Here is a 26,350-nt window from a genome sequence, read left to right as displayed (position 1 = left end):
AAAGCAAACAATGGGCTCATTCCTACATATTTTTATGTCACATAGCAAACAGAAGCTGTATATCATGTAGCCAGAAAAGGTTCAAATGGCACCATTAAATCAAGCTGTGCTTTTTAAACTGGGAGGCTGATTTCCTTTAAAAATATCAGAAAATGTATTCAGGTCCTCTGATGTAAATCAGACTTAATATAATAGAAAATACTGAAGAGAGTAAATTGGGAAAAGAATCAGTCTCTTTGTGTGGAATGGTGAATTACATCCAGACCATATTTTAAAATGAGGTCAAGTGATTAGACCAAAAACAGGATATGAAAATAAAATTGAAGTTGTTCTTTATTAACCGTGACCTCAGTAGTCCACAGTGGTTTGGCTTATTGATTTCTAATGTTAATGTGGTTTGAACTTCTTACTAAGCTCTGAAGAATGTTCTTTCAACAGAACCATATCTATTAAATGAGTCATTTGCTCTTTAAAACTAGATAGCTTTACAGCACAGCATGCCATAAGCCTCCTAACGTCTCGCCAATTGTCCGGCAGGATTGTTGATGTATACAGAGAAACTTTAAAGGGATGCTGACAGGAGAGTTTCATCATCTGTAAATAGCCTTATTAAGGCTCAGGCAAAAAATCCCCTTGGGTTTTTTAAGTGTGAATTCTTGCTATGACTGTGTGTCAGTACCTTATTTTCCAGTCTGTCCTAGTTTGTTATTGCAGAACATCCTAGTGTTGCTCAACTGCTGATTATTTTTTAGTTGGTTTAGTTTGTTTTTGGTTTTTTTTAAATAAATCAAACATGAACTAGAAGACACTCTGAAAGAAACCTAAGGAAAGAGAGTGAAATCAATCTGCAGACTAACACAGAGGAGCATCCTTTTAAAATGTTTTTATAATGTCACAGATATGCTTTCATAATCCTCTTAGAGTGAAAAAGAGAAAAAAGACTAGGCTTGCATATGTAACAGGCCAGTCTATCACTCCTGAACGCACCACAGTTTCTCTGTCACACCACGTGTACAGCAAACCCCATTGCAATGAATGGGTACAATATCATAATAATGATTTGTCCACATTTTACAAGAAACACTACAAACTCCTTCCATAAAAATCACTATTTTTCGTCTCTAGGAAAGTTCTCAGAAATACCCAAGCTGCACTTCCTAGAGTGATGTGGAAATACTCAGTTACTGTTGATGGCATGAATCCATTAGTTGCTGTTGTTGTGAATGACAGTGAGCATTCTAAGCTCATTCTAAGCTGTGCTGACACTAAATGCAGATGCTCAGAGGCATCAGAGTTGCAGATACACCTGCACCTTCTCCTTGAAGGGAGTATGCCAGAAATATCAAAAGGCTGTCTAGTGTCTAATACTTGATTTGATGGGAATACAGATGAGAGCAAGGTAATTGCTGGCAGAGATACTCTGGGCTTCTGATGGAGACAGGTTGTTTTTACCCAATGTTCACAATCAAATCTTTCTTCCCCACTCATGAGGGCTGTTTTTTTCCTCCTGCTCCTGTTGTGGAGCTTTGAGCAGCTTCCTAAATTGCATGGTCCCATCTGGCACCTGAGGAAAGTGCCATTTTCCCTAGCATCTTGCAGATTATTTTATGAGTCCTTTTGTTACAGACAAGTCTCCCATTCCTGTAATGAGTACCCAGCTGGCTTGCAGGCTCCCTGCTCTCTTTTGCTCCCCTTCCTGCACTGGCTTCATCTGGCCCACGTGCTGCAGCTGCTCACTTGCATGCTGGAGTAAATCAGGAAGCCCCTGTGCTGTTCTCCTTTCAAACTGTCCACTCTTTACACTGGGTGCCACATCCAGACCACGCTTTTGCCAAAGAAAGGTTGGACCAAATGATCCTTGAGGTCACTTCCCACCTGGATTCTGTGAAATACAAGAGATTATGTCCTTCTGCCTTACCTAAGTGTTTCTGAAACGTTTGCTTGTGGTCATTTGATGGTAACTCTGGGCAATCTGGTGTTACCAGTACTGAGCACAAACTGTGGATCACAGCTGGAAATGCAGGAAATCAAGTGGGTTTGAAAAAATGTAAACAGCTTTGTCTCATTAAAGTCATCTGAAGGGAAAAGTGGCACAAGAAACTTCACATACTTTGAGGAAAGGCTTATTTCTTGGCCACATGATCTTCACTGACTAAATATGACTTTTTCTGTTCCCTTTTTTTTAAATATATGGTTTTAGTTTTAAACTTTTGCAGAAGGCATGAGATGATTCAAACTCTTTTGTAGAACTTTTTCTGGTGGCAGACAAATAAATTCAGGGTTCCCAGGTTATTTTGGAGGTAACCATGGGAGATATATCTATATTTAAAGTGCATGAAGTATCTTTTCTAATGTCCAAAGCAGTGGCCTGTACAGCTGAATAGCTATCCCTTTGAAAGTATATTTAACTCCCAATATGTATTAAGTATTCTACTGTCTAAAAATGCCCTTCTCTATGAACCTTTTATAACTGGGGCTTCATGTTCCAACTCTGAGCAGGAAGTATGGAGAATTCTGGTTTTTAATGAGGCTACTTTTTGTTCTCTTAAAATAATCTGATGACCTTAAACTTGCTAAGACAACATTTCCAGAAAAGTAAATGCTCTCTTTCATCTCTAAGTGCATTTACATCATTTGGTCTGTATGGATTCAGAAGGTTGAAAGTCCGTTTTTTCATACAGGCAGAGATATTTTTTCCTCCCCTGTGAGGAACCACATTTCCTTTTGAATCTGTTGCACTTACTGCCAATTAACAGGACTTAAAATTTGTGACAGAAATTTTAGCTGGAAGGAAAATGTGGAGGTCATCAGGCCCAACCTCCTGAAGCAGCACTGCCATTTTATCATGTTAGGTATGGCTTTGTCTAGCTAAGTCTTACAAACCTAAGGCTTCCTCCAAGGACAGATGTTCCACAACCTCCCTGAGTACCCTGTGTTATCCCCCACTAAAGCTGGAAGTTTTTTTCTAATGTCCATCCCAGCCACAATCTGTGGATGTTCCCCCTTGCTAGCAATACCAGAATTTTGGCTCCTTTCATTTGTGTAAATACTGCAAAAATAGTTGTAGATTATTATTAAATCATCCCTTAGTCTCTTTATCAGATTAAACAAGATTAAACAATTCAATTCTCTCAACTGCCGCTTTTTCCTTAAGGCTGGCTCCTGACCATTTTAGCAGTTCTCTGCTGCTCTCTCTCCAGTTTTTTATCATCCGTCTCATACTGGGAGACCAAAAAAGAGCACAATATTCCAGTTGAAGCTTTACCAGACAGTTATTTAACCCAATTTTCCAGGGACATGCAGCATACCTGTAGTTTCTACCCTGTTCCTTCTCTTTCCCACCAACCTCAATGCTCTCTGGACATGCAGCTTTTTTATTTTTTTTCCTTTTGTTACTGCTGAGAGTTTGCCTGGCTATGGCTTGGGGGAAGCAGATGCTTTGATGCTTTGCTATTGATGTAATCTGTGGAGGTGGCCACAAAGTCACCTCTGCAGAGGCACACATACTCTTGATAGACACAGTCAAAAATGTTGGTGTTGGGCAGAAGCTGAACTAGAAAAACACACATGTACACTTTCTGTGAGATGGACATTCACTGAAACTCCCCAGAGGAGTGTGGTTACTGAAAGAAAAATAAACTTCTTTAATTCAAGGTTGTTTCCAAACATGCTGTTGCTATTGGTTGCAAATCCAAGAAGAGTGCTTGGTAGCAATCCTCTCACTTGTGTTTCTGCTACAGATTCTCAAAGATCTGTCTGGATGAAGCCTCCTATATCTGAACTCACCATGTACATTTTCTTAATAGCTGGAGAAGGAAAACAAGGGTTTGCAGAAGGTGGTTCAGCTGAATGATATCCCAGAGCTCCTCTGAAGAGAGTCACCCACTGACAGTTCCTTTCTCTCTCCTTTCAACACAAGAGGAGCACCAGAAAAGGAGCACAGGTGTGTAGTTCAACACTACAGTATGCTTTCTGGAGTTCTTAATTTTTCATTGCTTTTGTTGCCTTTGATGTTTAAATGAATGGTATGAAGATCTTGAACAAAATGCAAAACACCCTGACCTGCTTTAGCTACAAGCTAGATCAGTGTTTGGATTATTTGAAGTCAGTCTGTTTTGTGTTTGACACAAGGTGTTATCCTTGAAGGTGATTTTCCACTTTGAGTCAATGAAAACAGGAGATGTGAGATGCACTCACCCAGTTTATCTTAGCTGAAACAAATTTGAAGCATTGTTGGATGCCTCAGTAAATGATATACAATCATCTGGAAACAGGCTTCTGCAAAACAGGTTTTCTATCCTTTTTGGACACACAGTTCTGAGGAGCAGAGTTCAGCTGGATTAACCTGATGATTTTAAAGTAAAATCTAGTGGAGGCTCTAACAGAGTATCTAATAAACAAAGTAACTTTGAGCCTCATCTACTAGTGTGTTATTCTAGTTTGCTTCTGGAGTAATTCACTTCACTTAACCTTACTATGCTTTATATTAGCTTCAAACTACAGCTATTCATTGTTGAATCAAGTCCTGTGTTTTGATCAAGATACAGACAACTGTATTTTTAAAAGTGCTGAGTCTTTGTTTGTTTTGGAAGATGTTAAAACATGTTAAAGAAAATTAGTTCTAGGCTGAATATTTGTATGACAAGTTCTGCCTACAGCAAATCTCTATGACTGAGCTGCAGATCTCTCACAATAAGATTTCAAATTGGAATTTTTATGCAAGTCTTAACACTTGTTATACCAGAGGATGTTGCCATAATAATAAGTGGAATAACAGAGTGTTGTCACACTGCAGTGCATTTCTGACCTCTGTTTCATCTTGTGAGACAAATTGATCCTCAAACATTAAGGCCATAAAGGATTATCTGAGGGAAAGTGTTTTCTGGATACTTGTAATGAAACTCAATATGCCACATGATTCAAGTAAATTAATTCATTGTTGTGACCAGCTTGTAAATGACAGTGCAAAAGCAAAATGCAAAGGAGAAAGCACCACCAAATAAAAAAATAGGCAATACTAGGGATTTTTTACCTATGCCTTTGTTTTACACTCCACAGGTAAAACTTTCCAAAGAGGAGAAATATACAAAACTCAACGACTCTGTGTTGAGTTGAAATTAAATCTTCTGGTTATTTCTAATGCACAATAATGTGAAACAATGGAGCATTTCTGGGTTTTCCCTCTCCAAAGGAGCCATCAGCAGCCAAATACTGCAGCCAAACACAGGGTAGTGGTGCTGTCCTTGTTACTGCAGGGCCGGCTGGTGCTCAGAGTCCCTCTGGCTGTGCAGGAACTGGAGAGAAGGGGAGCTACTGGGATACACCATTACATTTGTGCCTCCATAGCACCAACATTCTGAATCACCTCTGCATCTTTTTCATACTCAGTTGATCATGTTACTGAAGTTGTTTGGATCATTCTTCAAGGTAATGGAAATTATGGTGGGGAACAGAGCCAGGATCACAAGAGCCAGAGTAGCTGAAAGAGCAACAGGTCTGCCTGCCTCCCCCTCTTCATGCCCTGGGCTTCCTTGCTGCAGCCTGGGATACGTGCCAGGGATTGGAATCCCAGCAGGCTGGAGTGACTCACCCACCAACATGTCGAGAGGCTAAGGCTCACCCTCCCTCCCATTTATACCTATGGAAGATTTTGGCTGGGAGTGTAGTTATTTTGACTTACTAAACTGGGGCTGTGCTTGGGGCAGGCCAGGCTGCTGCAGTTTATTCTCCTTTCATCAGAGCCTGGAGAGAACTGCACGCACTCCCTAAATAGAAACAGGCATCAAAAAGCACTGCCCTCAATCTGGCAGGAAACACCATCGTGCCTTTGATGTAAACTGGTGCTGGGGCAGGAAAACTTGCCCAGCTCTGTGGAACCTGAGTTCTCTCACTCCCTCCAGAAGACAGAGGGCAGAGCATCTTTGGTTTTGCTGATAGAGCCCATTACCCCACAGGTGAGTGTACTGGTGCCAGGCACAAATGATCCATAATCCAACAGTGATTATGGAAACAATGTGCATGAAATCCCCTGTGAAGACACCATATTTGTTTCTCCGAAATGAGTTTCTTTTTGCAAGGCTAATTTTAGCCTATAAAATATTTCTTCATTTATGAGTATTTCTCCAGTAGCAGAGACGTGTTTATGAGGGGATGCATCAATTTATCTGTCAAACCTCTCAGGAGACTCTCCTATTGGCACTTCCCTGTATTTCATTTGATTTCACCTTCTTCTCGTGTTCTCCACCATTTCAGAGATGAAGGCTCTTTTGAACATACACTTCTCAGTGCCTAGATCTGATTAACCAGTGTAAGGTAGGTAACCAAGTATTAGGTGAATGTTTTAAGGGAAAACTTACATCATTTTAAGCAACTGCAACTCAATGAGCTGCAAAAAGAACCAGGGGTTCTGTTACTCTTGGTTTTCTCCAAAAATGTCCAGAGCAGAGTTGAGAGTTTCAAAACTGGAGGAGTCTTTCTCTGCTCTTTCTGTTCACCACTTGATGGAAAAACTTTCACCTTTTGTCCTTACCCCTCTAATGAAATCCCAGCACTCTTAGTCAGGTGATCTACTTTGATTCGCTTGCAAAATGAAATCAATAATCTCATTTAAAAGACTTGCTGAAGGCAGGGAATCTCCCTCATATTGGACATGCTATCAGAGAAGAATCTTCCATTCTGGATGCAACCTGACCTCCAGCCTGTAAGGATAACTAGCCTGAGAGAGCATGAGGGATTTAGTGGCAAAATCAAATGCGTGAAGAGATTGTGATAAGAGCTCTGTGCTGTTACCGAAGAGTTATTAGGATTATACCACATTGCAGCTTTTCCGTCACACAATTTTTCCACAGATTTTCTAAATAATTGTGTTGGAGCCAATATACACAGGGTGATGTAAGGTACAGATGGGAGAATGTGTTGACACACTGAAAGCATAAGTAGCAAAAAGACGTGGTGTTTCTCTTGCCTCATTGCACACAGACGACAGTCACAGTCACAGTGTCTCTGGGAAATCATGAGTTTCTTTGATTATGACTGAGAAAACGTCTATTTCCCATTTTCATAAACCTGTTTCAGGCACTGCTGCAGGAGAAAACCAAACCAGCTGAAGCCTGAATGCAATCCTAGTGCAGAAACCTGCGCCGTTCTCCCCCAGCCATTCTGTTATTAAGTACAAATTCACACTGCAAGCCTCCTGGTAGAAACCTGTTTTGGAATTGGGAGCCACACTGTACCTGACTTCTAGTCTAAATCAAGTTCCAATCTTTTAGAGAAGGAATACAAGAGTTTTCCAAGGCTAGATTTGGGACCAGACTTTTATATTTTATAATAATCCCTAGCAGTTTATCAAATGTCCTTTTGGATTTAGAGAGTGTAGATTTCACAGAGTGACTTCATCTCCTGAGGCCTCATGAAGAGCTCATTGACAGTCTGGGAGTAAACTGCACCACTGCTGAGGGAAATACGACACTCAAAGATAAAGGAGAGTGCAAGTAAGGGACAAAAAAACCCAACTCTACTTTGTGAATCTGTAAACTATCAGATTTACTGAGGTGCCGTCTCCACCTCTCCAGTTACTATCTTGTGGGAGGGTGCAGGGTCCTATGCAGTCCCCATGCTGCATTTGCAGCTGCACAGTCCAAGTGGTCCCAGACAAGTAACTCCTTCACAGCTGTCAGCTAACAGATCTGAGAGCCCTGTGATGATCCTGAAGCCTCATTGCACCTGATACAGCAAGAGCATTTGAACTCTCTGTTCCTCCTTATCTAACCCCCACTGACTGTAGTGGAGCTGGCTGCTTCCCTGTTTGCTGTGCCTTTGAGGTCCTTCATAAATAACATCAGTTCTTTAGATAGGGGGTCAAGCTGGCAGCTGATGTAAAGCCCATAGGGCTGGGCAATGAAAGCAGATTCCTCAGCACAGAGTCACTCTCACCTGTTCTCTGGATGTCCTGCAGTGCAAACACTCTGCCTCCACTTTGCCTGTTTGTAGGGTGTTCATCTGGGCTGTTACTGAGCTGATGTTGGCTTCATTGTTTAAGGCACGAGCAAGAGTTGTGCACACATCTCGGGGGAGATTCAAAGTGAGTTGACTGTGAACGTCTAGGATTTTTTTTTAAATAGAAGGTGAAGGCTAGGGGAATGCAAGTTCAGCTACACAACAGGGAGGCAATGGAGAGCATGGGAGTGACAGGGTCTGCTCAGTTCTTCCTCCTGGAGCTCTGGCCTGATGTGTTTTTACACAACAGCCTCCCATGGGGGTCCCATGTGGCTTCCCATCCCAGGTGGAGCAGGCTGTGGTTCCTCCCAGGAGCACCCAAAATGCAGATTGCCTTAGCCAGGCTTGACACAAGCACCACTACTGTGCATAAAGGCATACCAAATTTGTTTTAAGAATGAAAAAGCAGTGACACAACTCATTAATACCAGACATCCAGCTTGTTCCCCAAGCTATTCCTCTTCCCTGAACACCTGATTTCTGCTGCTTGAAGCTGCAGACAGCTGAGGTAGTGATGGACTTTAAATGAGTGTTGTCTCAGTGTTTTCTCTTCCTGTGCCAGAGCTCTGGACAGCCAGACCTGGGAGGGGAAATTGGATTAAACTGAGCAGGAGGTGGAGAGACCATTCTGCAGGCCAGAGCCACTGCCTTCCCCATCATATATCCTGTTGACAACCTGCTCCAAGCCTGAGCTTTAGGGCTCCCTCTTGACCCTGGAGAAGCCCTGGGCCAGATTTGGATGGTTCCATTGATCTGTAATTGAACCTCTACCTGTTAACAGCTTCAATGCACTTTGATATGAATTGGAGTCAGGGAAAAGTTATATGGAAATCTGTTGTTTCTTTTTTTCTCATGATGATGAAAGATGAACAATGCATAAAGCTTTGTTTTCTCTCTAGTGCAGGAGCTGAACAACAAACTGAATTTCATCTGAGATCAGCCAAGAAGAAGAAGCTGATTTTTGCCTTTGAAGCCTAAACATTGATCATTAAATAAATGATGCTATTACTTTCTTCAGGTGCATGGAAGGAACCTTTGCAGCCACAATAACAGATGTCCTATTGTTTCTTGGTTATTTCATGTTGTACAAAGCAACTACTCCTATTTATATAATGTGAAATGTTGTAGCCACTGGAGTTTTCTGTCTGGCTGATCCTGCATTAATTTACAATGAGCATTAGTCTTGTGATTTATGGACTGCCAGATTCCCTGAGTAGAATAACTTCCTTGAAGAAAGCTTCTCACCCACAGGATGGCTCAGACAGAGAGTTTCACTTGTCTCTGCCAGCTCCAGCATGGGATCTTGAAACAAGAAAAGGGCAGGCAAGATGTGGTAGGTGAAACAGCAATTTTGGCACCACAGACAGCATTTGCTTTGGGTGAAAAGTCTAACACGGGCTCACCCTTCTCTCTTGTTCCTTCCAGGTGCCTCCCTTGGACACATGGGATCTGTCCAGCCCCAAAGGGAAACTACAGGTCTGTCTTTATGTCTTCTGAAACTTTTGTATGGGAAAGTTCATCAAATGGCTTGCACTTTTATAGCTCAAGGGTTTGTGCCTGCTCTTCTTAGGAGCTGAGGTGGAATGTCTCCACTTGGGAGCTGGAATCTAAGGTCACGCAGGCATTATTGTTGATTTACACAGGGATGCAAAAGCAGTCAGATTTCACAACCTGCAAATCCTTGGGAACTGGTTCTCTTATTTGGTTACTTGGTGTGGTGTCAGCACTGTGCTTTGAGGAGACAATAGCTTCAGAGGAGCATCACCCAAAGGAACTCCCTCTTCAGTGAACAATTTGGCAGGCACAGCACCTTTGATGACTTAATATTGTGCTCAGAAAGACAGTAACTACTCCTGGCTTGAGAATAAAGCAAAGGACAGGGAAGGAGGAGGATTTCAAGGAGTTTGGTTGTACCTTACATTCTAAGAGCAACAGCCCTGCCTCCTCCTCCCTGCCCCCCTCCAGTGCTCCTCCCTGAGTTGCAGGGAGCAAAGAAAGCAGCCGGGGTTTTGGTAGCCTAGATATGGTGAGGCAATATGTTTTCATGCTCCAACTAGGTGCTAGAAATGCCTCTACCAGGTACCAATATCACAACTCATGCTAGTGGGCACTTCTGTTGTCAGTCTTGAAAGAGAAGCTAAAAGCTGACTCACAAACAGGACACAACCCAAATGTGCTTGGACACAACCCAAATGTTCTCATCCAGTTCACACACGAGATGTGACCATTGCACAGAGTGAGAGAATGCTGCTCTCTCTGCTCAGGCTCCACATGCCCTGTGTGACCGTGTGCAGTGTGCTGTGTCAGGGCTGGCACTGGGGAGGCTCTCACACACTCTGGGTCCATGTCAGTGAAACAAAACAAAAGTGAAAGTTGCTGGAGAGTTTACCAGCCTGAGATCACATAGCAGTGGGAACTGGAGGCTCTGGTAAGATGTTTATAGTAGTTCATTTTAAGTGCATGTAGGGAGGTGAACATCACATGTGGCCGGAGAGATTATCTGGGGTAGCTTCTCTTAGTAATCCTGCTGGATGCAATCAGCTCATTAAAGCAAAGCAAATTCCAAAGCAAATTGCCAGGGCTCACAGGATTACTTTGTGGATGAATAGAGCTTGCCATTTAAACACTTCAGGAAATGATCTCACTTCCTCCTTGAAATTTTCAAAGACTGAAGAGCAATTATATTTTTTTGGCCACATACATCTCCTCCATTTCCAGGTGTTTGAGTGTCACACAGGACTCAGCTGCATGGCCTGTTCAGCTCCTTGGGAAAAAATTGTTCATGATGGTCTTTTGCCAGGTTCTTAAAAACTTGAGGTCTGAGCAAACATGGGTATAGATCTGGATGCTAATTGGGAAGAGGCTGAAATGGACGCACAAAAAAATGGGAGCCAGAGAAACTGAGAATATTCTTACTGTTGTGTTATTCAAATCAGGCAAAAAATGCTGTGAATCTTGGAGGAAACTTTATTTACAGCACTTTTTCTAAACCAAGGTGGTGGCATAGCTTGAAAGAATTTCGTGACCAAATTCCTAGTCTCCTCTAGGAATTGCACCCATTGCTTTAGCTTGTGCTTTAACTGTGCTTTGATTGTTAGGTCAAGTTTTCATATCCCAGAAACTAGGATTTATTTGGGTAACTGGCTCATCCATGTGAATCATCTCTTGTCCATGGATTGGGCTTTGATAAACATAAGAAAGACACTGTTTTATAGGAGAAGCCCAAAGACAATTCTCCTGTTGCCTACTGCTAGAAATTTATTTCTTTTCCAAGTGCCAATTATGAATTTATTTTCATTAGTGTAAGAATGTCTTGGTTAAAAAAACAGTTTTTAGACTAGGCTCTCTGGCTAAGGTAGCACCAATGAGCAAGTCTGTGCAAAGTGCCCTTTTTGGAGCCCATTTGTATAAAGTATCCAGAGGTCTGAAACAAAGCAATCAGTCACACACATATGACTGTTCTGGTGGACTTCAGCCAGGCCATTAACATAACAAAGAAAATATGTGCTTATTCAGATTCTATTTATTAGCCATATTTCATAACTTCTAAAGAGGCAATTGCTTGAATAATGGCAGTAATAATATATTAGTAAAGATGCTTGTTTTAATCTTCAGTGCGATCTGACAACAGAAAAACACTGCCCAGTGTCCTAAAGTGGGTGTTTGCATGTGTTGGGGAGGGTATAAAGAAAGATCTATCTGTCCCAAATGTCATAGGAGCCCTTATTAAAAACACTGTTGAGTGCTCAGTGATGTAGGGTTCACAATGATATTTTCCTTTTTTTTTCCCTTTTGTTTCTCTTCTCTTTTCTTTTTTTTTAGCCTTCCTCACTTCCAGACTGAAGAGCTCCTCTCTAGTTTTCTAATTCAGCATTGTGGTCTCTGGCCTCAGACGTCTCTGCAACAGTGAAAGCCTTGTAGAACACTTGAAAATTTCGCCAGCACCTGCATAGGAGTGCTGCCTGTATAGGGTTTGTGTGGATTGTTGCCCAGCAGCTAATGCACAGGCATGCAGATAACTCAAAAAAAGGCTATTGAGAAAAGCCAGTGCAGTAAGAAATATCCAAATCTACATGGCAATGCCTTGGAATAATGTTTGCATGCCAGCAAATACAACAACTTCACTAGCTTGACTTGAATTTCTTCAAAAAGAAATATCCAAGTAGCTTTTTATTGACAGGTTTTTATATCATTCCTCTTCTAGTACTGGAAAATCAGGAACTCAAATAAAGCAAGAGTTCTGTGTGGTGCTTTCCTCTTCATTTTCCTAAGTTTTCTATAAATAGTACAGCTTGGGGATTGCTGATACCTAACTATATAGTTGGGCTGCTGCAGTTCCCCTATACAAGAGATTATATTTTTTTTAAGCATTTCTTTTTCTGTAATTGCCCATAGCAGATGGTTAGAATTTGGCATCTGGAGAGATGCTGATCTACAGATATACCTTGTCTTCACCCACAAGAGTCTGTTCTAGAATTAGGTCACTTATAACTGCTACAGATGTTATTTCCCTTCATTAACCTTCTCCAAAGTTGGCAGCAACACAAAAAATAAGGGAACATGGCCATTGCTAGGTGCAGGTTTCAGCACCTGCAGGTGCTAGAGGTGGTGAAGGATGGAGAGAGAGCTAAACCCTGCCCACACCTCTCAAACTTTCCAGGCAGCTGGGCTGGATTTAGGCATCTGGGCTGGCTTCCAGAGGCTGCCATCAGCCATTGCTGCAGAGGGGCACTGCTGGCTGTGGGCTGGTCTGGAGAGCACCACTCTGCCTCTGACCACAGGAGCCCAGCCCCACAGAGCACATGGGGCTGTGGGAGGGAAGGCTCACCGCTGTCTAGTGGAAAAAATTGTTTAAACACACTTCTGCTTGAAAATGTTGGTTCTGCCCTGTTGAAGATGGGGGTCCATTGCAGTCTGATCACACATGATTTGTCCCAGGACCTTTGCCTCCTGCAGTAGAGGCTGGCCAGATAAAAGGGCAGAAATTCTGCAGCTAAGACTCTGTATTTTTGTTTGATTTTTAATGACTTTGTGGTACAACACAAACAGTTGTCTTCAAGATGACTAGACAGCAGGCAGTATGGTAAAGTGGATGAAACTAGCAGGATAACTTCAGAGATAATCATCTCTCAAGTAATTTCCTATGCAATACCTGAAGGGATAGCAGTGGGATAATAGCAATAATCAATGTGAGTACCTTACAGGTAGAATTTATCATGTACCTTAATAAATTCCAAAGCCCTATTTTTGTTTTTTCACTGATTCAGAACATTATTTTCTTTATCTGTGGGGAGTTATTCACCTTCTCACCCTGTGCTTCTTCTCAGATTGGCCAGGACCCAAGAACTAGGTCTTTTGCTGTAGCAGAAATGCCTCACCAGGAAAGTCAGTAAGTTTTAGCTTGTACAGGATCTTCTCAATTGTCCCTTTGTAAAAGAATGAAGGGCAGAGTGTAGGATTTGCAGTGGTGTTTGAAACAGAGGTCCAAGAAGGGGGTATAAGGTATTAAGATTCAGACTAATTTAAAAGCACCACCTTAGAACCCGAAACACCCCAAAATAAAAAGGAAGAGACTGTTTTCAGTGCACTGGTGGCCATGCTCCTTTGCACCTGGTGTAATGGACACACAAAATTGGGCATGTGAGAAAAAGTGTGCCTGGGTAAGGGATCCTTCCTTTATTTTCAGGAGGGAAGTGGCGAACACAAACTAAACAGGTACAAGATCAGCTGTGCTTTGGCTCTGACTCAATCCTACCCTGGATTACAGAGGCAGAAAACACTGGAGATAAATATGCACTGTAAGGTCAGGCATTTCTCTTTTGGAGCATCCAGACAACAACCTCTGGTGAACTAAGGGCTTTCCACAGTACAGCACTTGCAGCATCTCCATGAGGACATCTGTATTCTCAGCAGGAGTGAATAATCTCTTGTGAGTCACTTGTGTTGCTCTTCCTTTTCAAGCTGACCAGGCCTGGCTCTCCGTAGGGAGACAGAGCTGATTCATAGATGGTCAGACTCAAATGGAGTCCAGCAGCTGCCACATTTGACCTCTGCTGTCAAATAGGGCTAAAGATTTTCTTCTGCCTTGGGTCCAGTGAGTTGTGGTCATTCTAAGCCTCTGCTGTGCTTACAGGCACAGATGATACAGCCATGTCTTTTCCAAATTTGTAAAGGCATCTTCACTTTCTGAATGTGGTATGACAAAGCATGTTGATGTATGATGAGGCTTGCAAAGTGGGTAGAAGTGCCCCAAGCACGATGCTTGAAGGCATGCTCCATCCACAGCAATTACTTAATTATGAGGTACATGTGTACCAAGTCTGTGTAATACACACTGAAAATTGTCTGGATTTGAGCCATAAATAATATGCTCAAGTCCATTTGATGAGACAGAAGCAAAGTAATGGAAAAAAAATTCAGTCATATATTAAAAATGCTACCTTGGATGCAATAAATTAATCAGAAAACAGAATGCAGATGATAACCATTGCTGCTCTGGAAAGACCAACAAATTCCTGTTCACTCAGGGTATTGATAAAAGGAACTCAAAACTCATAAGGCCTTGTTCTTGGCTGGCTATTGTGCAGGAACCAAGAATTTCTTTTTGGTCCTACCTGAATTTAATGAAGAACCTGTTGAGAAACACAATTTTAGATTACCCTTCTGCTACATAGTTTATATTAGGGTTATACATTGCTGCTATTTCTCAGTTCTCTGAATATTGCAGTTGAGTGAGCTCATTAGAGCATGAGAAGCATTGCATTCCAGGACCATGTTGTTCCTATGCAAATTAAAATGGATTATGGAATATTACAAGATTCTTTAAGGCAAAGATAATGGGAAGTATTAAAATGTTTATTTACTGAAGCCTCAGTTGTGAGGCACCAGGACACAAAAGTAATCAGTGTTTTCTGTCCTCTAGGAAGTTCCTAGGGTCATCAGCTATGGAGCTGACACTCCTATGCAGGTGGGAAAGGGAACATTTGGCAAGTGGGTGATCAACTCCACTTGGCCAAACTCCTGCTGATGGAAAATGAAGAAGTTCTGGCATCCCTCTGCCAACATCATGAGAAATAAAGGGATGGGTCCAACTTTTCCAGAAGGAAAATGGTATCCAGTTTGTGTAAGAAAAACAGACCTATGTCTCACCCAAGTATCTCCTCAAAGCAAAGGTTTGGAGTGGTTCAGCCATTCCAAAAAGGTGGAACAGCTGGTCACACAGGTATGCAGCAGTCCCTAAACCTGATCTCTGCTGAGGTCAGCCTAAACCTGATCTCTTCTGAGGTCACCCCTATAAGGTGGGGTCAAGGCTTTCTGGTGGTATCTTTCTAGTGGGATGGGGTAAATATATCTCCACATGATGACTGGTGACCAAAAGACAATAACTAAGTGCATATTTTTTGACTAATTAATTAATTAAGTGGCTCTCACTCAGAGGAGCTCTCAGGCTGAGTATGAGAGCAGGCTGGCATGTGCATTTGAGCTGGCTGAGGTTTGCACTGTGGCAGCTGCAGCATCATGCTGACGCTTTTGTTACTTTCCTCACCTCCCTGCACATACCTTCTCCTGATCCAAGTACTTTGATATTCCAGTGTGCTGCCTCAAAGCCAACCAAGCAGACACCATTGATGTGATGGTTGTGTTCGACCCCCCTGGATGCAGAATTTGCACCACCCCAGGCAGGGGGAGGCTTTCATTCCCAGACTCCTGCATTCGTCCTTGCACACCCAGGGTGAGGGCCTGGCATAATAGCCTTTGCTCAATCATAACTGATTCAGAGCACAGTGTGGACTTAAAATTAATTCCTTGAAGTCTCTGATTTCAGCCCAATATAAATCAGGTGTACTTTTTATAAGAAGAAGGTTATGGAAATAACAAAATGTTTGAGCTTGGTACCTGTGTGCTTTGCACTTCATAAGCAAAGACGTGGTAAGTGTATACGGTAAAGAGCTGACATACACAAACGGTGTTTTATCTCTCTGTTAACCTTCTGGATTTACCATGATGCTGTCCTTGTCACTTTTTGCTGACAGAGAGGGTCAGAGGTATAGTATCAGATCCATCAGCTCAGGCTGTGGCTGTACATGTGACAGCAGACAGCTCAGATTGCCGTCAGCCCCATCAGTGCACCCGGCGAGACACGTGTTGTGCAAACGGGTAAAACGAGTCAAATTTTTAAACAGGCAAGCAGGAATGGAGTCTCAGTCCCTGTAGTGGTGGGCAGGAGCTTGTACCTCACCTAGCACTAACTGGCACTTTTCATCTTCCACTCTCTCTCCTCAATCTGCCCTGCATCACCATGATAGTGAAGCACTGATTAATGACTGTGGAAATGTGGGACCCCATGCCATGTGGAGCTGAATGCTTTAGAGAGCCCCTGGGTTTCAGAGCTGAGGCAAGGCTGAAGGTGGTTTACTGCTGCCCTTGGACCCATGAAAAACAAAATTGTTGTTCTTTGTGTCTCTTGAGTGGAACTTCTGTGCATCTATATGCAAATAAGTTGATAAGAACTAATAATCAGCCACATTTTGGCTTTAGCATTAGAGGAGAGTGTGTGCATTGCATGTGAGGTTGGTACCTGCTGAGACAACTGTCTTGGTTTTTGTATTTCTTTGGAATTGTTGATGTCTCCTGCTGATAGTGTTAATAAATCAGAAGGGAATTGCACAGGGAGTGCTGCCAGACATACAAATGGAGATGCTACTTTGCAGGAAAAATGTGTGATGCTGGGATACATTTGCACATTCTGTCAGTCATTTTGTCCAGCTTCACATGCAATACTAACCAAGTAAAAGACTACACGTTGAGGAAAATAGAAATTGGAAGATATGTCAATGACAGCAAATTTTGTTGGTGGGGAGAGACCGCCTGCTTGGACTTTAGGACTGTCATTCAGAGGGACTTCAACTATCAAAGAAAATGGGATGATAAAAGCCTTATGAAGACCAACACAGAAATGCAAGTGGAACAGAACCAGCTCATACAACAGGCTGGAAACCCACTGCCTCACGAGCCTCCCTGTGGAAGAGGACTGGGGACCCTGTGAGCACAGGCTGCAGCAGCCAGCAGGACGTCCCAGCAGGGATGGAGGGCAACCACGCTCTGGAGAAGAGCATTGCAGCAGCTCAGGAGAACATTATGCCTTTCTGTTTGGCACTTTGAGGGCACATGAGAAGCAGTGTCCAGTTTTGGACAGAGTGGGACAAGGCCAGAAGATGTCTATGAAGACAGTTAAGGGGCTGGAGAACATAACAAATGAGGAGAGGCTAAAAGAGATGAGGCTTGTGCAGCCTGGATAAGAGCAGTTAAGATGGAGAAATAACCACAGGATCCCATGCGCTGATGGGGAATTATAGAGAGAGAAGAGCCAGACTCTTCTACAAGGTACAGAAAGGACAGGATGCAACCATCACAAGATGCAACAAAGGACATTTGGGTTAAGTGTCATGGAAAAAAATTGCCGTGACAGTATTTTGTCACTGCAACATGTTGCCCCTTCAGGAGGCTGGACCTCCTTCTTTGGTGGAATTCATAAAATGGCTTGGGTTGGAAGAGACCTTTGTTATCATCCTTACAGCCGTCCTCTGAACCCCCTCCAACAGGTCCATGCTCTTTTTTGTGCTGTAGACCCCAAAGCTGGATGCAGCATTTCAGGTGGGGTCTCACCAGAGCAGAGAAGTGGACCAGAATTCCCTGCCTCAACCTGATGTCCATGCTGCTTTTGTTTCAGTCCAGGATGGACTGTGAGTGCACACTCTTGGCTCATATTCAGCTTTCCATCCATGAAAGCCCTCAAGTCCTTCTCCACAGGGCTGCTCCCAATGTGCTCTTCTCCTCCTCTGTACTTGCGTCTGGGGCTGTGTCTACCCAAGTACGGTGCCTTGCACTTGGACTGGTGGAGCCTAATTAGGTTCATGTGGACCCACTTCTCAAGCTTGTCCAGGTCTCCCTGGTTGGCATTCTATCCTTCTGTTGTGCCAGCTGCCACTGATCTCTTCAGAGGTCAGCTTGTCAAGGCTCTAAGCACCCTGCTCTTACTCTGAAGTTGGGCCTCTTTGAGAGGTGGGTGAGCTCCCAGAGGCTCCTTCCACAAAAAATTACTCCATGGCTATGTTTTTGGACTATCACTTCCCATTTCACTTGCAGCCTTTTCTCCTTCCTCTAGCCCACCCTTCATGTGCCAGGAGTACCTTCTTGTATGCCTTGGCCTTGGGATGAAAAATTCTGTTTAGTCTTCAGTCAGATCTGCATTGTCACAATACTGAACACCTGGCCAGACATTTGTGTAGAGAGCTCACAGGGTTCTGTCCATTTGCCTCTATTACTGCAGGGTAACTTGAATTGAGAAGCTGTCTCTGACAGCTGGATTGCAGCCATTCATGGAACCCTGGTTCTAGCAGGGTAGCTGGGTCTTCAAGTTGCTTACAGAAACTGCTGTGAGTCATAAAATATGATTGATTTCAATCACTTCACCCCTCAGAAAGTGTCTATGGCTGTTCTCAAAGCCCAGGTTTTTATTTCAAGTAGATTAATATGGTTGTCTGTTATCTTCAAGATAATATCAATAAATCAGGACTTGGGCACTCTGGCAGAAAAGATAACAAATATTCCTGCCGTCTTTTCAAACAGAATGTCAGCTACTGTTCAAATTGTTATTGTTTTTCTTCAAAATTACTATTGCCTATACTTCTTCAGTCTGACAGAGCTTTCTTCTCTCTCAGCATCTGCATAAACCCTCACCCTCTCCTGGTTGCCAAATGCATCTCAATGATATCCACTCTGGGATGAAGATACACATAAATATACATATAAAAGCATGGACAAAGAGGGGAATATTATCCCCTGGCTACTCCAGCTGCTGGCAAGCCTTGACCCTCAACTGAGCCACAAAACTGCTGGGTTCTAGGAGAAGAAAGCAGTGACACAGCAGCATTTAGTTTGTCCCAGGCCTCCTCTGAACAAGCTTTGAGTCTCTCCTAAGGGAAGGAGAGGTGTCAGTGTTGGAGGGACAGGGATGGCAAACCTGAAATTTGCCCCTCTGTTCTGTCATGGTGACACCACACAGGTGCTGCCATCTCCTCCAGCCCAACCCACCCCAAGAAGCCAACAGAGCTTCACGCACCAGGAGTGCACACAGCCCACTCCTAAAGGTGCTTGTTCAGCTGTAGGAGAAGGCTGCAATCACCAGGAGCATGAAGCTCATTAACAGAGGGCAAAGATATTAACATTAGTGGAGTTGTGAATATTTTAAATGCAGTGCTACAGAGGCACCAAACACCATTTAAACACAGTGTGAGAAAATGTCTGCTTTCACCAAGCTCTTCTTAGGCTGTTCTCTTCTCTCCTTCCCACAAATCCAGCCCCTGCAGAGGTGCCAGGCACCTTCTGGGTCAGTGCTTCTGCTCTCCACTTGGCCTTTTCTCAGCTATTTCTTTGAAACGAGACCCAGAGGGACCTCCCTCCTCAGGCCTGATGGCTGGGCTGTCACTCACAGCTTTGCTTTCTTGTCTGCCTCTACTCTGTGAAACAAGACTCTCGTCCCCTGAGAGCTTTCAGGCACAGCTTGTTGCTTTCCCCTGGAAAGCCCAGCAGCTGTTTGTGCTCATAAGGAAACAGCACTTCTAAATGCAGCAAAGATTGTCCTTGGGACAGGGATGAGGCAGAGTGCTAATTCAGTAGTCTGCTTCAACCCCTGCACCAGGGTGAAGGAGTGGGTGAGCAGGACTGGGGCTCCTCAGGGGATCCTTGAAACATTTGAGGGAGCTGCCACCATCCAGAGCTGGAGGTAGAGGCAGAGTTAACAGTCCCTGGGCAGAGCCAACACCACCACGGCAAGTCAGGCTCTGGCTCTGTGATTGTGGATGTCCTGGAAGCAGCAAAAACAGGGTCAAGCTTTCCCCAGTTACTTCATTTGAAATAATCTTTAACAGACTGCTCCACCCAAGAAGCTGTTTACTCAGTTTTCCTACTTATTCCAGGGACAAGGAAGTCCTGCTGAGAGTCAGAAGCTGCTCACAGCTGCAGCCTGCCTGCACCTTCCTGCATGGGGTGAGTGGGGAAACACTGCACCTGTCCTCTGGAATGCTGCCCCTGCCTGCCATCCCCCCTCCAGGGACATTCCCACAGCCAGCACTTACCCCAAGCTCTGTTGTGGTGAGCTCACCTTCAATTTATGGTGTTAAAACTTTCTAAATCTGGGTGCGTTTTTTTTCCCTTGCAGTTTCCCCTAAGGTAAACACCTCAATTTCAATCTGAGTCATATCTCCTTGCACCACCTGTTCTGACATGTGGTGGTAAGTGGTGTGTAGAACCTGTCTCTGGCTGGATGCTGCAGCCCAGCATCCCACAAGTGTGAGACCATAAAAGTGATATAACAGCTCAGGAGCTGAAGATATCCAGTATTTTTAAGACTGAGATACAGACAGCAGCTCATCATTAGAGAAGAAAAGGCTCTGCGGAGAACTTACTGCAGCCTTTCACAGAGAAAGATGGAGACAAACTTTTTGGCAGGGCCTGTTGTGATAGGAAAGGTGTAATGGTTTAAACTGAAGGAAGGTTGATTGATATTTGATATAAAGAGGAAGGTTTTACAATGAGGGTGGTAAAATACCGGAACAGATTGCTCAGAGAAGTTGTGGATGTCCCAACCCTGGAAACATTCAAGGATGAGGCTCTAAGAAATATAATCTAGTTGAAGATGACCCTTCTCATTGCAGTGGGGTTGGACTAGATGACCTCTAAACATCCCTTTCAAACCAAACTCTTCTATGGTTAGCATTGCAGTGATGGAGAAGTGTCACAGTGGCTCCCACAATGCCACAGAGCAAGGATAGGTCTCTCCCCGCTCTTTCTGCCTGACAGTGAGGGCATCACTCACTGGGTTTCCCTTTTTTTGCAGTAATATCTGCTGTAGCTGCTTTATGGAAACTCCCAGTGAGAGCAAAGCAGAGGGGAGGGAAGGCTGTGTCCCAACCAGGAAAAGCAGGCGGCCTTTTCTGCGTAGGTGTCTGCACTCCGTGATGGTCCAGTGAGAGAAAAACTTGGTATAACTGAACTGTGCTATAAAAAGAATATTAGGAGTTCAAAGCCAGGAGGGAATGTTAAGGAGAATCTTTTTCTGCCTTGCCACCTTCCAGGTGACAAGAATTTTCTTCATCTGTGAACTCAAAGCCTTGACTTTCTCATCTCTGATTCTGGAGCCAGCTCTTCCCAGGAGCACCTTGGTGCTGTGCAGACCAGGAGCTGGTCCATGCTCTGCCTTGTTACAATCCAGGCTCACATCAGCTATTTCCAGTCCCATGCAGAGCCATCTCTGGCTGTGGGCTCAGGAGCAGCAATAGTATTACATTAGATCAGTATCACAGAGAGCAACTGTGTTCCAAAATTATTATTTAGAGAGGGACTGAGAACCTGGCTTGTGTTTCTCATGGCTGATCCCTCACAGCCTGGTGTTTCTCTTGTTTTCTTTGCTTTCCTTGTGCAGCTGCCAGGTTTTCTGAGCTACCTCAGAAGCTAATTGGCCTGGATTTTGCCCTTCTTCCCTAAAGCAGAATTACTGATGATTTCTTCTCCTGTGCATGCCAGTGTCACTGCAGTGGCAATGCTAAGCTCCCACATGTTGCTCTTATAAGTTTTTCTGCTGTGTGATGCCATTTTCCCAAGGCAAGTAGAGAACATTTTGGTCCATCACTAATGCCACAAGTATCCCTGAGGTTTTTAGTGAACAGAACAAATGGAAACCTCTTTTCTTTTCCTTGATATTTATTGATTTTTTTTCAGTCATTTAATTGCTCCTCCTTAATTTAGAGGAGGTGAGGAAGGCAGTCCAATATAGAGAGCTCATTTTGTTACTGTAGACTCACATTCCCATGATACTGCTGGTGGCCAATGACAAACTGAAGGTCTGAAAGGTGTAGCTCATGTTTGATCTTTTATCTACAGAGGTCCTTTAGTTTCTTGGATCTATTTTCTGAAGCTTATCCTCTCACCACCCCACCCAGGGTTCTCTTCATAAAATAGGTTGTCTAAATAGATGACATATATTGACTTTTACAAGTCATTGTCTGTTGTTCTCCCACAACTTTTAAGGGCGCTCATGCAGACTGAACCTTAAATCCCTGAAAGGACAGAGGTTAATTACAATCTATAGTGCTGAAACCTGAATGTTACTCCTGGCCCAAGAGGTGGCTTTGTTACCACCAAGGCACTGGGGGAAATACAGAACCAGGCAGAGGTTCTGGTGGGGTTCTGATGTTTAGCTCCCCTCCACCCCCAACCCTTTTTTCCCCATTTGGTGACCCTACCACTCCTTCCTTTGCTGTACTACTGAATATGTAACCTCAGGGGAACTTAGCTTAAAAGCTGGATGCTTGGAAACCTTTCAGGCCAAGTGGTCTGCTTTCCTGTCAGGAGTCACATGGCAGAAATCCTAAATAACTCCCAATTAAAGGAGCTATAGGCTGCAGTTCTGTTTCCTTCCAGACTTCCAGCAATCTTGGATCTTTTTGTAGCTGGGCACTGGAAGAACTAGACAATAATTTGATTCTGTGAGACTTCAGTGGTGTTTTGTCAGAGACACAAGGAAGAGCATCATTATCCAAACAGCAGGTTTACAGCCTGGGTATTGAATTATGCACATCAGATACTTGCTGAGCCTCTATTTTGCTTATTAAGCACTTGGCCTTGGGCTTGTCCTGGGCCACAACTTGACTGAGTTCCCACACCCCCAGCAGGAAACTTGGTGGTCCTCTGGGACGCTTGGTGGCCAGCTGTGTGTCCCAGGAGCTCTGTGCAAGTGTGGGGCCATGGAGGCTGGAAGTCTGATCCCTGCAGCAGGAAGGCACTGCTGGAGCCACACAGTAGGTGTAAAATGAAAACAAAACCTGGATAGTGAAAAATAGATAAGGAAAATGAATCAGAGATCTTTTCCTGAGGAGGTGTCCTAACAGTAGTGATTTTACTTGTAATTTTTTCTCTTACACTTTTCTAGGTAATGGTTCAGTTCCTTTTTCCTTTACATGCCAGGACTGGAAGAGATGCACTTTCCATGCAGTGACTCCTGTGGGGACTGGAGACATACCCTGTTTCTCTGCTCCACCCTGCCCCTCAACCCTTCCCATGATCCTGTACCATACTGTGCATCTGGGATGAAAGACAAGGTCCCTTCCTGAGTAGCAGCAAAACAGGAACACTGATGTGTGCCTTTAATGAGACAGAAGCAGCACTTGCTAGGAATAGCCTTGTGACACAGATTTCTGGTGTGTATTTGGTTCATATTTGCTACAATGGTTTAATAGATATCACTGCACACCCTGGTTCCTTGAGGGTCTCTGCAATGGCTGCATTACAGACTGTGCTGTGAGCATAGTGCTGTCTGGGCCCTGCCACTTCCCTAGTAAAAACTGGCAAAACTAGCAAAGCTGAAAAGGAAAAGAGGTGCAGAATCTCGTTACATTGCACTGTGCAAGGCCAACCTTCCTGCAAAGACATGAAAGCAAAACACTTTTTTCTCCCTTCACTCTGCTGTTAAAGGATCTCTCTTGCCCTGCTTAACTTCCATGCCTGCCTGTCTCTCTCGGCTTAAAGACATGTAGTTTTCCTGGTTAAAAACCTTGCTCTAGTACCTCTTGGAGGATCAGCAGGCACAGCTGGATCCTGCCAGTGCTTTTGCACAGGCAAATACACACATGCACACACGCATTTGCCTGGGTATGTTTGGGGATGTGGTCTCCTCTTGAGAGTTTTTTTGCCATGTAATCCTTCTCACTACCTCTCACATGAGATATGTGACACATGAGAGGACCACAACTTAATTACATGTTGAAAACTCCCTTCACATCAGCTCCTCTTCTGCTGTTTTAACTTAAAAACTCCTATAATGCTGAGTTGGGCAAAGGGGGAAAGTGATGTTGTTTTTGTATGAGACACATAAATTTCAGTTTATGACTAAAAGAGCAATCACATGTGGCATTTGCACATGACCTAACCCAGAGTTTCTCTATGTTGCCAAAACAGGCTTTGTTGTGACTGATGTTCTCAGCTGCTGTTATGTTTCCTTAAAAATCTCAGTCCGGGCAAAGCATTTCAGACCATTTGGGAGCTGCCAAGGGTCAGTTTGAGAAATGTGTGGAAGCAAGTTGGGGTAGCAGGGGGAGGGAGGGCTATTGAGCATGTTGCTTAAACATCTCTGGGCCAGTATTTCCAAAAGTATTTAGAAACCTAAGCATTTAGAGCGTGTAGGTGCCCAGTGGATTTTTAAGAAAACCTGTGCTGCTTATCTGCAAATTGCAATATTTATATATTTCTGTATTTCTAAAAACCCATCCTTAAGTCATGAGCTGGGTGAAAGCAGCACCATTTTTGTAAGGCATGTCAGAGTTCTTGGTGATGCCTGGGTGTAGCACTGGGATGAATGCCAGCCAAATTGTTTCCCTGTGGAGTGGCACAGCTGAGTGTGCTTTGGCTTGCCAGGACAGAACACCACACCAAGGCAGGCAGAGAGTGAGGAACTGCAAGGGAAGGGCTTTTTGTTGATAATCTCTGGGTCAGGTCAGAGCTGTTGTGTTCCTTGACATCAGGCTGCACGGGAAGGGCAAGTGTGTATTTTTAAAGATAAACAGCCGTGTCACCAATTAAGCTGGTGCCTTAGCAGAGCGAGCACAGCTGTCTGTAGGTGGCTGCTTGAGAGCATTGAGATCCCTGCAAGGGGAGGGAGAACCATGCCTCCCACTGCTGTTTTCCTGGTCTCTCTGTGGAGGGAAGGCAGGTCTCTCTGCCTGACAGTCTCATTCCTTTCAAATTTGCAATAGGTCACTGTATGCAACCAAAAAAATATGGGAGCCTCTCTCATTGGATCCATGCATGGCTGCTGGATGTGTGAGGCTTGGCAAGCTCTCTCCCCTTCTGCTTAGTACCCCTGCCCATGTTGCAATATTCCCAAAATCCCCATCCCACCTGCTGTGTCCCACTGAGGTGTAGCTCCTGGTGGTGTCTTTCCTTTCTGTGTTCTGTAGGAAGGGCCAGCAGCTCTTTGTGTGTCCCAGCTTACTCTCCTCTTCAGTGCAATAGCTCTCAAACACTGAACCTCTGGGAACTGCAGACAAAATGTAGCTTCCACTTAAAAGCATGCTCAGTCTCATGAAAAGCCTCCCTGGCTGTTTCTCTGGGACTTTGGAGAGGCTCTTGGGATGAGAATGGGAGAAAATAATGGCCTCAGATGCTACATGAGGAGCAGCCCTGAGCTGGGCTGTACACTCAGGATGTACTCCACAAAACAGAAAATTATTTAGGTATTACTATTCTTGCCAATGCCAAAATCCTGGACTCACCCTCTCCTCACTTCTCCACAATCTGGAGAGGGGTTGCAAAGCACTTGTTGCCCTGGATCTTTCTGGCATGAGCACACTCCTGTGTTCTGTGGGCTGAGCAAGGGGAGGGAGCTGCCCTTCAGAGCCCGAGTTCTGCCAGAGGGCAGGCAGGCTGCAGGGAGCTGGAGGGAACAATGAGGTTCTGCTCTGCTGGGACAACAGCTCCAGAGTGGTGGAGAGGAAATGCTTCCATGACAAGGGCAGGGTGAGCCAGAGGCCAGGGGGCACATCCTTCATGCTGTGAGGCCTTTTTGGTGTCAGCACTGCTCCTGCATAATAAAGCTCAGCACAGGGCAGTGCTTGATAGGGGGGTCAGTGCCCCTCAGTGTGGAGGGAACCAGGAGGGCTCTCAGGTTGAGACCTGGGGGGTACTGAAGGAAAAAAAAAGCCTTAGGAGCTGTCCCTGAGAAGGGACAAGCTGTCTCTGTGAAAGGCAGCAGTGCTGCCTCTGTGTGCAAATCTGATCTGGAGACAAATAGTCCCAGAAGTATCTTCCAGCAGAGGGAAGGAGGCACTGCTGAAGCCCTGCTGCAGGTCTGCAGCTGCATTCAGTGCCCGTCTCAAAATCTGACTCTTGGTGAAGCACTTCAGAGGAACTAAATTATTTAGAAACTCTAGAAATCAATACAAACACCCAGCTCCTTCATCCGTGTCCTTACTGAGCCTTTGACTTCCTCACCCTGCTCAGGGTACTGCTATGATGGTGTAATTGTTGATGTTTATGGAGTGTTTTGAAGATAAAAAGTGATGTTAAGTTTTGCTAGGCCAAGATCTGAGGCTCTCATTTAATCTTTCTCAAGATATCAGACTCAAATCTCACTTCAGGGGTTTCCTGCATGCTGCTTGTAAGCAGCACATGGACCTGCCCCTGCTCCCATGCCCACCCTGCCCTGCTGCAGCCATCTCTCCCATCACAACTCGTTCCCTGTCTGGCTGTAAGACAGAGTGCTAAGATGATCCAAGTTTAACATTGCAGGTTCACTGAAACA

At 44.1% G+C, this 26,350-nt stretch overlaps 1 long non-coding RNA gene across 1 annotated transcript; it reads left to right on the top strand.

Moving 5' to 3' along the window:
• The first annotated feature begins 225 nt into the window (after positions 1 to 225).
• LOC132324943 (uncharacterized) lies at positions 226 to 13,239 on the top strand. The gene is made up of 3 exons (XR_009485788.1): positions 226 to 9,328; positions 9,421 to 9,471; positions 11,818 to 13,239. It is a non-coding gene; the product is annotated as an uncharacterized LOC132324943 (long non-coding RNA).
• Positions 13,240 to 26,350: the final 13,111 nt, after the last annotated feature.

The sequence above is a fragment of the Haemorhous mexicanus genome, chromosome 3 (assembly GCF_027477595.1).
Source record: "Haemorhous mexicanus isolate bHaeMex1 chromosome 3, bHaeMex1.pri, whole genome shotgun sequence".
NCBI classification, from domain to species: domain Eukaryota; kingdom Metazoa; phylum Chordata; class Aves; order Passeriformes; family Fringillidae; genus Haemorhous; species Haemorhous mexicanus.
This window is presented reverse-complemented; position numbering and strand designations above follow the sequence as displayed.